We start from the raw sequence: 16,728 nt of genomic DNA, 5'->3' as shown, positions 1-16,728 counted from the left end.
ATAGTCACTATACTGTAACTTTAATGACATTTCATGTACTGCATCAAGATTTTATATTTTGGTGTATAACATATCAAGGATACGGTTACAAGGAATGCCCTAGCAGGGAAGGAATTAAGCCACCCTGGAGCTGTGCACCTATGTATATGTACGTGTGTTTTAGATGTCGAACCAATCTAAATGCGGCTGCCGTGGCTGGAAATCAAACTCGCGTGCTAGAGAAGCGCCACCGCCTAACAACCACTCTAGGGAAAATATTTCAACGCACGCACATACTCGTGGATTCAAATAGAGAGCAAGAAATTTCATTAACACCAACTTGTGACCGAAACAACCACATGAAGTTGCCAAGAGTCTGGTCATCAAAGGTGATGGTGTCTCTCGTGTAAGAATACGAGCTATTATTACGCTCATGTGGCTTGAACTGCAGATGGTGTGAGCTAAACTACGTCTACTTTTAAACCCTTATTTTTTGTCTTTCAATTCAGGGCGTGCTTGTACAGACTAGATGCTCCGTCTGATTTCCCACTACGAAGACACTCGACCAAATATAATAAACAAATTTTCTTCAACGTCTAAGACCAGGCCTGGTCACACACATGCGGGCCCTCCCTAGGCTCAAAAAAAAAAACCGTGCCCGGGCTGGGCGTGGGCTTGAGACGGCGGGCCCGGGCCGGATTTGGGATTGAGACGACGGGCCCGGGCCGGGCCTGGGCTTGAGACGACGGGTCCGGGCCGGGCCCAGGCTAGGCTCACTTCTGAATGCCCGGGCCCGGGCCGGGCCCGGGCTTGGTGTTACGGGCCCGGGTCGGGCTCGGGTTTCCCAAAGCGGGCTCGGGCCGGGCTCGGGCCTTAAAATCAGGCCCGTGCAGTGCTCTACTGCATAGGGCGCCATTAAACATCCTACGACGTTTTTCCGACGTTTCATGAAGTCAAATGAGCGTATGCCAAATGATGCATAACTAAAAATGACCTTTATTGACTCTTTCAGGGCCTCACAGTTACGCGGATAACACGCACACGCACGCACGCACGCAAGCTCCATCCCAGCGGCGATGATTTTGATAGCGTTCTTAGTAATACAGAAGGAAGAGCATGACAGAACAGGGTTATTTTAGAGCACAGCTTTTAGGCGCCCGTTTCTGTGGTCGAAGGTGGCGTAACCGAGTGAGCGCTGGGAGACAGAGGAGAGGATAAAAGAGGGCGAACATGGTGAAGAGATAATGAAGAGAGCGCGGCAAGAAAAGCGGAGTAAAATGGAGCAGGAAGATTAGGAGGAAAGCAGCTGAGGAGTGTATATATGGCGACAGCTTCGATATTGTGCGCCCGTTCCTGCCTTGAGCGGCTTTGTCATCGGCACAGCGGAGTGTGTAAAACCCGTGCCACACGGCACAAAAACATGATATTATTGGGCAAGCCGTGCTACGCTCCAAAACGCAAAGGCATTGAAGGTGTTAGGCATGATGGCGATAATTACCAAAAAAAGAAATGCACTCATACTTTAGAGGTTTTTAACTCAGCAAAATTGTTACCGTGCCCCTGTACCCAATGTACGCGTACCATTAGCTGTTCTGTCATGTGGAGGCTGTGAATGTGCTGGCAAATCAGGGGAGTCTTTTTCACTTGCTTTAGGTGCTTCACAGCACTGAGCGAGTCTGTCTCCGGCCCCACCTGAATCAGAATCCACCCCTAGCCCTCTTCCTAGTGATCCACGCTCCCGCCTTTTAGCCATGAAATCTCTTCTGAGAAGGGACACACGTGCCCTAATTCCCCCGTGTGTCTACTCCCTCCCCCCTAATCTTTCCCGGGTGGAGGAAGTTTCTCTGAGGAGGCTTCGGGCTGGGGTGGCTCTCACACCTTCAGTCACCTGGACTTGGAGACCCGCACCAGAAGACCCAGGAACATGTCCCAAGTGTCCGGCTTCGGCGGCTGAAGCTGATGTCATTCATCTCTTGTGGACGTGCACAGGAACCAGAACAGCTCGGGACAGTGCGCTAAGAGTGGTTGGTCTTCGGTGGGATAAACCGGGGGACTTCAACCGGTGGGTGAACGAAGACCGCTACTGCAGGTCGCTGCTGAACTTTTTACATGAGACCGGACTCCATGCCTACCTTTAGACTTGTACAGGGTCATCAATTTACTGACTACCAGTGCTTTTGTACCCGGTATTTTTATTCTACCTAATGTCTTATCTTTTCTTTATATGCCGCATGGCAAAAATGCGAATTTAAAAAACCAAAAAAAAAAAAAAACTCAGCAAAACTTCTTCGAAGGGTTAAAAACGTTTCTTGTGAAAGAAAACATTATGCGAAATAGTGTTCTTTTTTTTTTTTTTAGCGCTGTGAGCCGTTTCTAAAAACGGCTTCTGTCGCCTGCCACCTGTAGCCAAATCCGAAGTATGTTGACCGATATCGCCGATTTCAACGACGAAATACAGATCAAGGTCGTCTAACTGGCCGGAGATGCCGCTCGCGCCCAAGGGCTGCAGGCCGCCAATAGAGGGGGAGGAAAACCAGGAGGAGCAGGAGGGAAAACGTTTATTTATATTTTTTAGTGGTAGACTCCCACCTCCCCTTTATCCTTTGACCAAGTTTCTGGCAAAGTAAAGTTATCATCACCACCACCACCACCATAATCATCATCATCATCACGAATAACATTACGTTCTGCCTTTCGCCACTCTTTTATTGAACTTCGTCTTCTTCCGCACGTCATCGCCTTTAGAACTTCGCATGAGCCGGCAAACCGAAAAAGAAAACAAAAAAGGAGAACTGGTCCCTGTTAACGAGAAGGGAGCCGAATCAACAGTTCGGTGCTTGTCCTATGCGCCCTTCGCGCTGCTTTTTCTAGCGGCTGTGTCATTTATTTCTTGGCAGAACACAGCACTCGGACTGCTCGGGCGCCAGAGATGAAACGGGGGTGACCACAAAGAGGGCACAAGAAATCGGTTTGCTCCGGCTACGTTTCCGCGTCAACACCCTGGTGCCGAGAGTTTCTAGGTTTCTTCTGGTGCCCATCGCGTTCGAGAGTAGGCACATTTAACGCGATCGTGTAGGTGAATGAGTTGTGCGGGATTCCTTAATATATAAATGACATTAGAGCGAATGACATTTTATTTTCGCGTGTAGTCGCGAATTAATGGCATTAAAACTTAAGGGTTTAAGCACTTCAGGTCATGTTTAGGGTACGTGTGGCAAAAGTATAAGAATGCTTTATAACGTGGAGCGCAGAGAAAAGTGAATGACGAAGATAGCCGAGAGAGCGGGAGGAGGTGCCTGGAGGTGAGTAGAGGGGAAACATGAGGAGGTCGAGAGTACAGTGAGAGAGTTTAGAGGCGTCGGGGTCCTCGGCTTCATCGGAAAGGTATACGCCATGAAAGGGTTCACCGAGAACAAGTAATGTTTTGAAACTAAGTTATTCCTCACCCTGAAAGACGCTGGAATCGATCTCAACGGGATTTCCCCCAATTAAAAATAATCCCCGATGATTACGATATTCCCTGATTAGGAATGCTAGCGCAGCTGTTTAGTTGTTTTGATTGTACGATATGTCGAGGCAAGGAATTTGAGTGAGACATGCATGTATGTCTGGTTACAGACCACTTTGGCGCCACTTCTTAGCCATCGCATACAGACCTCCGTTGATGTAGTGCGCGGTACGGTAGACGCGTTGACGTTATACTTTACCGTAGAAGGTCGACGCCGACAAGTTCGCTTTCCACCGCATGCTTCCGCTGCATCTTTCTTTGCTTTCAACCTCGAGCTCTTTTCGCTATCAACGTCATCTTCCCCGGTGCTCCTCGTTAGCTCGTTTACGACGCTGCTCAACCGCAGGGATCAGCTGGGTCATTTGTAAAGTTGACCATTACGGATTTCTTCAGTAAAAATTGTGGCTCATTCTTGCATGGCCCACAATACTCCCTCGCAGTCATTTTGTCAAAAAAAATGATTTCCTTTTGTAGCCGCCTTTTTATCTCCAGGGTTTAAAGTAAATTTAGGTCTGCCAAAAAATTCATGAAACATCACTTCTTTTCAACGCCACCATTTTTTTCGTGGACACCATGTTGAGGCCCTGAGCTGCCCTATGCCGCATTTTTAGAAGATTTTTATTTATTTTTTTTTTTGCTCTCGTTACGCCACTCAGAAAATACACGATGTTGCGCATTTTCAAACTATTTTGGCAAATACAAGACGACACTCTCCGGCAATCAAGCAATTTTTGGCTGAATTTCACCATTGTGGACAATTCGTGCAAAATATATTGACACTCAAAAAATGAGAAATGTGCGAGAAAACAGTTGTGAAATTTGAAAAAATTTACTTTCCGGCTCATATTCACCCCTGAAATGCGCATTGTTTCATTCGTAGTGAAATATCAAATACAAGGCATTCACTAGTACAAATCATCGCCGTTTATTTCAGAATGTTTATTGGGAACACTCTTCGTTTTAGCAGAGAAAAGAACTGTTAAATTTGTACACGGACACTTCACCACGTTGTTCCACAGAGCGTCTTCTCTGCACGGGATACGCCTGCTTTCACGAAAGACGCGCGAGCCAGAGGCTTCCGGCTGCAAGATCACCTTACCCTGCAATTGCATTTCGTAGCGTCAATACGAAAAAAAAAATGGATAGTTCGCGAGTTGGACGGAAAAGTACAACGTAGAGCTAGCGGTGGTGTGCCTATTTTGTGAGTACGTGCAGATTCAACGGCTGGCTGGACATCAGACGTGCATTTACAGCATCTGAGCGTATATTATGTGGGGTATCCCTTATGTATGCCGAACATTAGGAAGTGAACAGCGGTCGAGTCATCGAGTTTAACAGATTTATTTGCATGCGTTAGCGGGTATCACACACACTGGTGTTTTAAATGCACACCTGATGTCCAGCCACGCCGTTGACCCTACACGTACTCAGAATGGGCGCACCACCGCTAGCTCCAAGTTGTACTTTTCCTTCCAACACGCGAACTGTCCTTTTTTCCATATTGACCCTACGAAATACAATTGCAGGGAAAGGTAATCTTGCAGCCCGAAGCCGCTGGCTCGTGCGTCTTTCATGAAGGCAGGTGCATGCCGTGCAGAGAAAACGCTCTGTGGAACAACGTGGTGAAGTGTCCGTGTACAAATTCAAACATTTTTTTTTCTCTGCTAAAACGAAAAGTGTTCGCATTAAACATTCTGAAATAAACTGCGATGATTTGTACTATTGAATGCCTTGTATTTGATATTTTTTTTACTACGAGCACAACAATGCGCAATTTAGGGGTGAATATGGGCCGGAAAGGAGATTTTTCCAAATTTGACAATTGCTTCCTCGCACATTTCTCCTTTTTCAGGTGTCAATATATTTTTCACGAATTGTCCACAATGATGAAATTCAGTAATAAATGCTGCATTGGCTGAGAGAGTGCGCTCGTATTTGCTAAAATAGTTTGATCGCATACGTTGCGTTCAGCCGTCGTAAGCATCTCTTTTTTATTTCTCTCAGAAATGCTCATTTGCAGACCAGCAGCCCTTTCAGTTATTACAATAGTTATTACTGCATGCCCCATCGGGCCCGGCCCATTTTGCAACATCCGACTTCGATTTGAAAGCAATCGTCGGTCTGTGGTCGATTTGAAAGCAATCGTCGATGTTATTCCTTTGACACAAAGCCCTATGGGAATCACCATTTTGATGAATTATATGCAGGCGCAAAAAGTGTGAATATAGATGCCACTAGGAGTCCTTGCAAAGTCTTCTTTTCAGCTCGACGGAACCTGTAGAAACTGTAAAAACAGAACACTGCTGAACTTCAATGCGCCTATAATGTGAGGGGACGGCGAAGTCCCAGTACTAGAGAGAACCGGTCCCCGGGTTCGTCGCCATAGCACAGCGGACGAGTTGGGGCACGTGCCGATAAAAGCGTGCAAACAAAAAGACTTCGGCCGCAAGAAAGGAGGTCGTCCTGTCCTGTCCTCCTCTGCGCATCGTCATTTCGTGCTCCGTTTGACCGCCAGTCTACGGGGCACGAGTTATACCGTCTTTATTACAACAGTATATCTAGGATTGATCATTTTCGGGTTATATATATTTTTTTGAATTACGGGGGTAAAAATCGGGTGCTATTTTTCGAACTCATATTCGGGGAAAAATCGTTTTTTTTTTTTGTAAAACCATTCCGAAATTCTGGTTTTTCCGGAATAAATCTACAGATGTACCAATTAATACATTTAATTCATTTTAGATGGTATCACGAGCTTCTTGACTCCAACGCGTTAAAACTGGGGTTTAATTCAAGTTGGTATTCGTGGCGACCTCAGGGTTTTCTAGAAAATGCTGTTCCAAATTTGGCATTTGTTCGGAAGGAAATGAATCAGTAATGATGAAAGTAAAGAGCTTTGATAACTTCTAAGAAATGATGCATATTTTTCACGAAAAGCTGGTCATCGATTTTCCGCTCATCCTCGTTTACACACATGATCATCTGCTTGCGCAACATGTCGGTCTTCATTCGAGACCTGTCTGATCGCTGAACGTATCTCAACTGGGAGACAGTCCTCTCGACGACAGAGCTTCCATTAGCTAGGCACAACAATGTCAGTGCAGCATTTCCCAGCCCTAGGTAGCGAGCGGTAGAGTCATGCCAATACTCGATGACAATGGGCTGTTTTTGTGGGGCTTGCTGCCAACCAGTACTGGCTGAAAACGGCGGACCGCCAGCGCACGATTGGGAAGATCGCTACATTGAAAAGGTCCATTCGGGGAGAAATCGGGCTTAAACCGATCCCCCTGAAACATGCTCGGGGTGTAAGAATCGGGTAAAATCAGGTTTTGCCCGAAAACGAACAACCCTAAGTATATCCCACGTCCTTGGACGACATGGTTCGCGTCAGTTGTTTTTCCTAGGAAGACGTGTAAACAAGTGTTTACCACCAAGTTCACTGCGACAACTTCTTCGACTGGGCCAAAAACAGCGTCTCCAAGCAGGGAGTGCCTAGAGGGAAAGAGCAGTTCTCCCTGTCGGCGGTATGCGATTGGCCCGGTGACTGCCTTCCTCTTGCCCGTGGCGTTCGTCGATTCCGGCGGGGGCATCGGTTCCAGTGGGCGGGAATTAAAGCTCGGCGGCCGATGTGCCCCGCGGCGGGCGAGGAGCGCGTATGCAGCCACGCAGAGACGCGCAGGGGAGAAAGTGACGCAATTTGGCGTGGCAGCGGCCGATGGCTCCTCCGTTCGGTCCCCCGCATACCTGCAGGGGGGGCCCCGAAACCCAGTGCTCTGGCGAAGCCAACCGGACTGGCCAAGTAACTGACAGGCTCCTCTCGGGCCGTGAGCCTCGCCGTGAGGGGCGGCTTCCACTGCTGCCGCCGCTGCCAGGGGTGAATGCATCCGCACGTGAACAAGAGAGGGGGCAGGCGGCAGAAAACAGCGAAAACCCGTCCCGCTGCTCCGGCCGCTAATGCCGGCGCCGGTGGAAAAAAAGTGGTTCCGCAAGAAGAGCTCTGGGTCACTGGCATCGGCGACAGGTTGGCCGCCGAGCGGTCGACGGCAGCAGCGGGGGCTTCGCTCGCTGCGTCGGCCACGCCGACGGCGATCCGCACCGGCGCTGGCTGCGTGCTACTGCGCCGGAGCGCTGGCCGCTGGCGCAGAACGGAGCGGCGCTGCGCCGGCGGCACCCGCGGGAGGCGCCGAAATCGCGCCGGCACTGCGGTCCTGCGTAGTAACTCTGATGTTCACTGACTGCTGCTTGGAGAAGGAAAAAGAAAAAAAATCCTCGGGCAAGCGCTATTGTTTGTAAATATGCTCCGGCGAACGAAACGAGCAAATAAGAAGAGACACACGCAGGCTCGTCGGTAGGAATTATAACAAAGCACGATATGCTAAATCAGTGTGGGCGAATTGTTACTTCTTCAGAAAAGGTCATGTGTTTCGAAGAAGTAGTTTCTTTCACATGACATGACTGTGCCAGCGAAAGTTATACAAAATTACACTTAACCCTATACTGTAAGACAATCCTCTGGTTTAGCTTCACCGCAGTGTTCTCGGCGAAGCAAATCATACAGCCAACAAGGAAATATCGGCGATTGACGATGTACAGCATAAGATTCGGTCCAATGCATCACGCAATGCAAGCATGGCGCTCTGAATTGCGTAGGGCCCCAGCGCAGATCGAATTTTTGAATCAAATGGTATGAACATCGCTGTCATTCCCACAGTTCTAATTCCGCAGTATTATTTCTCGTGGTTCGTGGAGGAAAGAGGACGCTACAGTTCAAACCCAATTTTATGAAACCCACTTGTACCAATTTTCTGATTTTGCAGACTTGTTTTGATCACCTTACGCTATCCATGCGGTTCAAAAATATTTGGGAACTTGAGACTTTTTTGAGAGGAATTGGCGAAAAATAGTAACTAACCTAATCCCGTGAGCCTGGTTCGTATCACGTATATGCATAAACACACGAAGATGAAGTACTTGCGGAGAGGATGCGGTTGTTGTAATTAGCGCTGTAGCTGAGTGACTCAAGAAGTGAGGCGTGGCAAAAAGTTGAGAAGGCTGCGATTGCTACCGTGAGCTATCGGAAGGGCCTTGTATCCTTTTTAGTAGCCATACACAAGGCAAGGAAGGTAAAGTTTTATCCATAAAATAAGGTTGTCATTTACTGGCAATTGTCTCGCATTTTTCTATTATACGAAATTCTGGGTTTTACATTTTTTAGGATCACCGTTGGCGTTATAAAACCGTGTCTCAACTCTACTGAGTGTCACTGACGGCCTACAAGAGAAGATGTTGTGCGCCTCATGGCGCCTGGGAAAATGTCATGAAAGACGCTTTAGGCCGCGTTCACAATTGTACAAGAGCAGAGCGTGCGCATGAGGCATGGCTGTTGCTCTACGTTAGGTTTAATACGTCTAAGCCTTGCACGCATAAACCCTTCATTAAAAACATTTTAACAAAGAGATTTTAAGTTTTTAGGCAAGCTTATATGGCTAGGGTTCCGTGCGTATTTTGTGTCCGCGAACAAACGCTATGGGGGCTGCACGAGTTTCTTAAAGCGCGAGGCGTTGGAAAACGAATGCCCCAGTGATATTAGCACAAGGTCACCGCAAAAGTCGCACTTTCAAAACATTATTTGGACCTCAAGCTTATGCGCCTTATCACTTCAGTATGGATTTAGATGGAACTAGTTATCAATAATAGGCGCCAGTATCTATCAAGATCAGTAAGTCAATATAAAAGTGCGTGCGTGTGTGTACGTCTTCCTCGGGGATAACCGCCGCCAACGATCAAGAGAAATTAATTTTGCTCATACCTTTCAACTAAATCCTGTGTCTACCTCTTCGTCGTGTGCGACAAAAGCTTTGATGGTCATCCACCTGGCATGCATTGGTGTGTGCCAACAACAAATAAATCAGGAGATTGTCTGTATCGAGCTGCTGTGCTGTCAGCGATCTCCAGATGCTATTGAAGTAAGATTCCAAGAATGCGTTTATCGCAGGCAGAACACACCTGATAGCAGGCAGTGATTAATGTTGCAAAGTAGACGAATAGTTGTAAAACAGGCGTCCTGCCGGATGAGCTTTGATTGATTGTAGGGTTTTAACGCGCCGACGCAACGCAGGCGATGAGGCGCGCTGTAGTGGAGGGCTCCGGATTAATTTAGACCACCTGGGGATCTTTAACGTGCGCCGAAATCTCGTACACACGGGCGTTTTTGCTTTTCGCGTTTTTGCTTTTCGCCTCCATCAGAAAAGCGGCCGCCGCGGCCGGGAATCGAACCCGCGACCTCGCGCTCAGTGGATGACCTTTACAGGAACAGAGGAATGGGCAGGCACGACCGTTACCAGTTTTGATTTTCCGGCAGAAAAACATGCGCCCGGCCCGCGGCCGGGCCGGGCGCATCTTTGCCATCGTGTGTCCGTGCCCGGACCGTCGAATGGTCAAAACGCCGGCTGGTCTCTGCATTCAAGGTTGCGGACACGTTCCTTCGACCCCTTTTTTATAATCTCCATGGCATTTCGGCCAGTGGCGAGGTTGTCCAAACTCCACTCTGAGTGGAATGTGTCTCCTGCATTACATGCTTGTAAGTTCTCAATGTCGACCGAGTACAAAAAAAAGAAAATTGCATACCTCCTAAATTAAAACGCGTTGCACTTTATTCAAAACACTGTATTCTTCCAGAACCTCTTTGTAAGCCTGTGGAAGTGTCTTTACCTCGCAGTGCTCGGGTAAAGCTCCCCGCTACGCGATTCCCCAATGCCTACTCAACACTTTAGGGGCGAAGCACCTTAGGACCTCGCTCTGTCTGAGGCTTGGGGTCCGTGTACACAGTATTGCGCATGCGCGAGGAGCATTGGATTGGATTGGATTGAATTTAAATTGGATTGAATTTAAATGGATTGAATTTGGATGGATTGGAGCATTTGATTGAATTTAAATGGATTGGATTGGATTGGATTAAACTGAATTGTGTCGGATTGGATTGGATTGGAATTGTATATACTGTACAGACGCGTTGTCACTCATTTACATGCGTGAGTAGGCAATGCCACGGGTGATTTACGGTAAGAACGATCCCCAGTGCTTCACCCACTCATCATGATTCACTTCATGGAGATGCGTGAATTTGTTGAGCCCCGGTTCGCTTTAACGAGGAAAGGGGAGTTCGCAAAACGCCACTGTTTTGCAGCCCAGCCGAGCCTGTAGGAAGAGGATGTTGGCAGGAGCAGCAGCAGCAGCAGCAGCGGCGCTATTTCCGTCATTCCGCAGCGCCTGCACGCACCCTTTGGCGACGCCAGGTGAGCCACCTGTTGCGGCGTGCCTCTGGCGGGGCGTCGATCGGGGAGGCGGCGGCAGCTCCGTGCGCTCCATGCCTCCCTCCGGAGAGGGGGCACCGGATGTTGGGAGTTGCCTCCCCCCGGCGGAGAAGAGAAGCGGGTCAACGGCAGCGGCGCTATGCCCCGACGGGCCCCGCTTCGCCGCGCGCCGGCTCGCCCCCTTATCGGTGCCCCCTCCTATGCCCCCTTCCCTCTCGACGCCGACGACCGCTGCACGGATCGCCTGCGGACACGGTCCGGCCGGCCGCGTCCACAACGCTGGAGCAGTTGAAGATGGCCCCCTGACGACAACCCCCACATTAGAGCTGCGCGCCGCTGCGTCTCTTCTGAGCTTTACGAAAACATCCCTGTCACCGTGTGTGAAAAACAAAAGGCGGAGACTGCCTTTCTTTTTTTGCGGAGTACACAGCCATCATACCTCTGCGAGGAAAACATCCCTGAAGTGTCAGCAGAGTTGTTTGTGCTATGTAACTTCCCAACTCCGGATGGGACACGCCGAAAAGCGTGTTGGGTCATATTCTTGAAGCAAACTCCAACTACCTAACACATCAATGTTTTCCTTTCCAGACTCGTTACATGAGATATCCACGCCCAGCGTACGCAGCCCATCCCGCAGTTCTCCAGCTGGAATGCGCCCTGCGCGGAATCAAGTCAACGATGTGATGTGACAAGTGGCGGGAATTTAGACTAAGGCCAAAACCAGCTGTGTGAGCCCTGATTCCCTCGGCACTTCAACGCTTGAAAAGCCCGTTAAACTCCAAAGATATGGCACGCTGCAATCAGCTTAAACAAAGCAGTCGTTTAACTCCTCACTTCGCTGTGAAATAGGCTTATAGCTTCTCCGCAATGCTCTCCCGCTGGCACGGCGGCGCAAGTGAGTTTTCTTCCCCCGTTTTTCGCCGGAAACATCGCTCGGCTCGCCACTTCAGCGGGAAAGCAAACACGTTAACTTGCACGCTTTTTGCCCATGCTGTAAACCATAAAGAATTTACGCCACACGTTCATTTCAACCATCACAAGAGTCGCCATGTTAGTAAAAAACTCATCGCGGTAAAGCCAGCCTTACAGTTTTCGCGAGAGGCCTCGAGGAAGTAGTTGTATTGTCGTTACTAGGAAAGTTGTGGCTCCACTTTGGAAGTAGCCCCTGAGGAATGTTATGAAACTTCAGCGCATGTTAGCCAACCAAACTGCACCAACACAGAGATAGTTGGGTCTCTGTCATACCGGAACGCCTGAATGACACTTCACTTGAAGTCGCTCTCCTAAATTCACAGTTGGCTTTAGACCATGCAGGTTAACACCACCATGCGTGTCTACGGTATTTTGATTTAATATTGCTCTTTGAGCTAAACCGCTCAGCTAACGGTCATTTGACTTCGCCCAGTGACAGGGCTGTAGTAGGCATTTGCCAGTTCCGAAGCCTCTCCATTACGAGCACGCCAGAGACCGAAGACATTCACTCGTGCCGGTGAAATAAGACAAAGAAAAAAAAATAAACAAAAACAGAGCGGTGAAGGACTACGGGGCAATGTGGTCTCGCACTGCGAATCCGGTTGCCCCGTTGGGCCGCCTTCTCCCACTCCTTCTCCTCCCGTTCGAGGGGAAAGGGGGTCGTTTTCTGCCTGCGCGATGCACGCCGAGGCAGTCAATGGGTTTTTACCCGAGGGCTGGGCGGGAAGGGGTTGAGAGCCTGGCTGCCCGCGTAAGAGGCTAGCCACCCCGTGGAAGAAGAAACTGGCCGGGCCTCCTCCGCCGTCATTACGTCGTCCAGCGGTGGTTCGCGGAGCTGGCGTGTCTCCCGGGCACTGGGCCGTTCTGTGCGGACCGTTCTGCCTCGAACAGAATTAGGCCCACCGTGGGATAAAATGAGAAGCGGCGGCAGAATGTCGGGGGATGAGAAAGTGCGAGCCGCGGCGAAGCTCGTCTTGTGGGTTGTGATTATTCCCACGTTATCATTTGTTACATGCAGGCGTTGCTTGCCTTTTGGTGCAGGTGCTCCAGAACGTTGTGAAACAGCGGAGTGTGAATATCGGTTTCACTTCGTACCTACGCACGACGAGCCAGGCAACGGATCTCAAGGTCTCGTGTTAGTGTCGCGCAGAAGCATGCGAGACGAGGAGAGAAGAACTTCTTGCTGGGCTAGTTGGTGAATAGTTGCCATGATTTAAAGCGCAACAGAAAAACACGGACGAAGAAACAGAGTAGAGGAGACAGGTGCTAGCGCCTGTCTCGTCTACTCTGTTTTTTCGCCCGTGTTTTTTGTTGCGCTTCAAATCATGGCAACGAGGAGAGAAGTCAGAAGAATCTGCTGTACGTGAACTCGCGGATGGTGCTGGAAGCGTGAATACGACAGTACGCTCTCATGTGTACAGAAAAAAACTGGAACTTTTGCCTTGTCTTGCCCGCCATGTCTGACAAAAAAAAAAATTGAGGCATGGGTAGATGCAACTAAGTTGTCTGAATGAGAGAAAAACAAGAGAGCGTGCAACGACACGACAGAAATACTAATACAAGTGGAAAATTGGTGCATCCAGTAGTCCTTATTGTGTGCTTAAAGGAGTACTGACACGAAATTTCAAAGCTGAGATAACTATGTAAAACGCTTCTTTTTTATCAGGAGACATCTCCCAGCAAGTTTCAACAGCAACCGTTCAGCGAAACATATTTAAGATCCATTTTAATCTTCGCCCGCACGAGAAAGCCCAGAGCGGGCCGACGTGACATCATCTGCTACGTGCCCCAAACTGCCGACGTCGGGGCTCCCGTGACGAAGCCGACGCGCTGGCTGTGGTTGGCGCGCGCTGCTCGGGCGTGTGTACACGTCATGGTTTTGGGACTGACGTCATGCTGCCCGGGCCTGTGGGGACGGCGAAGACCTCGGCCGGTCTGGGCGCGCGCGTGCGCTCGCTCGCGCGCGCTTCCAGAGAGGCAGCGATGCGGCAATAATGGTGACGCCATGTGATACATGCTGTCATGGCGGCTGCTCGGCGTTTTTTTGTCGAAACCGAAACTGGCACGAATAAACGACGCCGAAAATGAATGTTTACGCTGCGCTCGACCGTCTAATCTGTCATTCTATGGTTAGAGGGCTGGTAGGCACGCATAGCAGCGAAAAAAAGGTAACATAAAAATTTCGTGTCAGTACTCCTTTAATGCCTCCTTGCACAGCGCGCTGCTTTCATCGCCAGGATACCTGGTGAGCTTACTATGGAGGTCATCTGGGATGCTACGTTGGCTTTACTCGAGAAGAAATCAGGAAAACTCTTGAAATGAAGCAATAATTTTATGTATGTTAGGTCAAGTAATAATTTCATTTTTAATCCATGCTGGAGTTTCACGCAGGGTTTCTTGTTGGCCTGGACGACAATGAGTGCAGTGTGTGACTGTCCAGAGTCGCGTTTATCAACAAAGTAAAGAAAACAGGTGCTTCACGCAAGATACGCAAAATAGATTTGAGTGGACGCACTAGGTCTATTATATATATATATATATATATATATATATATATATATATATATATATATATATATATATATATATATATATATATATATATATATATATATATATATGTATGTATATATCAGATTGGGAAAATGAGGGGCTCGTTGAATTAAGACAGAAATAAGGGTTGGCAGTCAAGAAAACCTCGGAAAGCAAAGGGGAGAATGTGGTAGGTCATTGAAACAGATGAAGAATTTGGAAAGACAAAAAAATGGAGAAAGAATTCCCGCCGGGTGGGATCCGAACCCACGACCTCCAGAATACGCGTCTGGTGCGATGACCACTACGCTACCGGTGGTGCTGTTTCCCCTCCACTTCTCGGGTATTTATGTTAAGGTATTTTGGTTCCTGTGCTTGGGGGTGGTGGCCAGTGCCACTCGGACTACTCGGGGCGAAGGGGACCTTCTTTTTAACCCCCGGGCCGTGACTCAAGTGTCTACAAGATCTAAAGAGTGGTCGACCAGCGTTGAAACCTCATAAGCTACCTATGGCCCGAAGACTGCCAGAACAGAGGCCGTCGCTATGCATGTAGCGAATCAGATTGGGAAAATGAGGGATGAGGGGCTCGTCTCTCCAAATTCATCCGTTTCAATGACCTACCACATTCCCACATTCTCCCCTTTGCTTTCCGAGGGTTTCTTGACTGCCAACCTGTATATATATATATATATATATATATATATATATATATATATATATATATATATATATATATATATAACACAGAAATAAGGGTTGGCAGTCGAGAAAACCTCGGAAAGCAAAGGGGAGGATGTGGTAGATCATTGAAACAGATTAAGAATTTGGAAAGAAAGAAAGAAAGTGAAGAAAAAATGCCCGCCAGGTGGGATCCGAACCCACGACCTCCAGAATACCGGTCTGGTGCGATAACCACTACGCTACCGGCGGGGCGATTTTCCCATTCACTTTCTGGGGTATTTATGTTAGGTATGTTTGTTTCCTGTGCTTGGGGGTGGTAGCCAGCGCCATTCGGACTAATCGGGGTGAAGGGGACCTTCTTTTTAACCCCCGGGTCGTGACTCGAGTGTCTACGACATGTCCAGAGTGGTCGACCAGCTTTGAACCCTCTTAAGCTCCCTTTGGCAACAAGACTGCCAGAACAGAGGCCCTCGCTATGCATGTAGCGAATCAGAATAGGAAATGAGGGGCTCGTTGAAAATAACACAGAAATAAGGGTTGGCAGTCGAGAAAACCTCGGAAAGCAAAGGGGAGGATGTGGTAGATCATTGAAACAGATTAAGAATTTGGAAAGAAAGAAAGAAAGTGAAGAAAAAATGCCCGCCAGGTGGGATCTGTGTTATTTTCAACGAGCCCCTCATTTCCTATTCTGATTCGCTACATGCATAGCGAGGGCCTCTGTTCTGGCAGTCTTGTTGCCAAAGGGAGCTTAAGAGGGTTCAAAGCTGGTCGACCACTCTGGACATGTCGTAGACACTCGAGTCACGACCCGGGGGTTAAAAAGAAGGTCCCCTTCACCCCGATTAGTCCGAATGGCGCTGGCTACCACCCCCAAGCACAGGAAACAAACATACCTAACATAAATACCCCAGAAAGTGAATGGGAAAATCGCCCCGCCGGTAGCGTAGTGGTTATCGCACCAGACCGGTATTCTGGAGGTCGTGGGTTCGGATCCCACCTGGCGGGCATTTTTTCTTCACTTTCTTTCTTTCTTTCCAAATTCTTAATCTGTTTCAATGATCTACCACATCCTCCCCTTTGCTCTCCGAGGTTTTCTCGACTGCCAACCCTTATTTCTGTGTTATTTTCAACGAGCCCCTCATTTCCTATTCTGATTCGCTACATGCATAGCGAGGGCCTCTGTTCTGGCAGTCTTGTTGCCAAAGGGAGCTTAAGAGGGTTCAAAGCTGGTCGACCACTCTGGACATGTCGTAGACACTCGAGTCACGACCCGGGGGTTAAAAAGAAGGTCCCCTTCACCCCGATTAGTCCGAATGGCGCTGGCTACCACCCCCAAGCACAGGAAACAAACATACCTAACATAAATACCCCAGAAAGTGAATGGGAAAATCGCCCCGCCGGTAGCGTAGTGGTTATCGCACCAGACCGGTATTCTGGAGGTCGTGGGTTCGGATCCCACCTGGCGGGCATTTTTTCTTCACTTTCTTTCTTTCTTTCCAAATTCTTAATCTGTTTCAATGATCTACCACATCCTCCCCTTTGCTTTCCGAGGTTTTCTCGACTGCCAACCCTTATTTCTGTGTTATTTTCAACGAGCCCCTCATTTCCTATTCTGATTCGCTACATGCATAGCGAGGGCCTCTGTTCTGGCAGTCTTGTTGCCAAAGGGAGCTTAAGAGGGTTCAAAGCTGGTCGACCACTCTGGACATGTCGTAGACACTCGAGTCACGACCCGGGGGTTAA

At 48.7% G+C, this 16,728-nt stretch overlaps 1 long non-coding RNA gene and 1 other non-coding gene across 2 annotated transcripts in view; one reads left to right on the top strand and one right to left on the bottom strand.

Annotated features, from left to right (window-relative positions):
* Positions 1-16,728, top strand: part of LOC144174482 (uncharacterized) — a 188,792-nt gene that overhangs the window by 150,960 nt on the left and 21,104 nt on the right. The gene's annotated exons all lie outside the window — the stretch shown is intronic.
* Positions 14,551-14,623, bottom strand: Trnat-cgu (transfer RNA threonine (anticodon CGU)). Its single transcript has one exon. It is a non-coding gene; the product is annotated as a tRNA-Thr (tRNA).

Source organism: Haemaphysalis longicornis, unplaced genomic scaffold (assembly GCF_048455015.1).
Source record: "Haemaphysalis longicornis isolate Haplotype H1 unplaced genomic scaffold, Haemaphysalis longicornis Haplotype H1 scaffold_3, whole genome shotgun sequence".
Lineage (NCBI taxonomy): Eukaryota > Metazoa > Arthropoda > Arachnida > Ixodida > Ixodidae > Haemaphysalis > Haemaphysalis longicornis.
Note: the sequence above shows the minus strand (reverse complement) of the source record. Positions and strands in the feature narration are given on the sequence as shown.